The 436-nt window shown below is 52.3% G+C and overlaps 1 long non-coding RNA gene across 1 annotated transcript in view; it reads left to right on the plus strand.

The window, feature by feature from the left end:
- Positions 1 to 214: 214 nt before the first annotated feature.
- Positions 215 to 436, plus strand: part of LOC309842131 — an 856-nt gene continuing 634 nt past the window's right edge. The window contains exon 1 of the long non-coding RNA XR_014299513.1: positions 215 to 373. This is a non-coding gene — a long non-coding RNA (uncharacterized lncRNA). The remainder of the gene's footprint in view (positions 374 to 436) is intronic.

A 436-nucleotide genomic window follows, 5' to 3' on the forward strand; every position in this document is an offset into this window, starting at 1 on the left:
TTACATCTGTGAAAGATTCACTTGGCACAGAGCCTAGCATATAGTAGGGGCTCAAATACCTCAGTTTCCTTGCCCTCACCCCATGTTATAATTTTTGCCAAGGGCCACATCAGAAGAAAGGACGTTAAGAAATTGGCTTCTGTCCACTTAAAATCTCGAAAGATAAAGTAGTCTTTGTGATTTAAAGACCCATTCTCTGCCCTGTGCTGTCCAGGCCCCTCCCCCACCATTCCAGGGGCCTTTGAACTTACTCAGCTCTGACAGGAAACGGACCCCCCACAGCAGAGAGATCGGAAGGAGCAGGCCCTCCCTGCCTGCTTCCCGCAGAGCCAGAGGAAGCAGGAGCAACACTGATGAGTGGAGGAAGTCCCGGGTAAGTGAGCACCATGGCCCTCACGCTCATCCCAAATTGCCCCTCTCTTCCCCCACCCCAGCT

The sequence above is a fragment of the Mustela nivalis genome, assembly GCF_964662115.1.
Source record: "Mustela nivalis genome assembly, chromosome: 10".
Taxonomy (NCBI): domain Eukaryota; kingdom Metazoa; phylum Chordata; class Mammalia; order Carnivora; family Mustelidae; genus Mustela; species Mustela nivalis.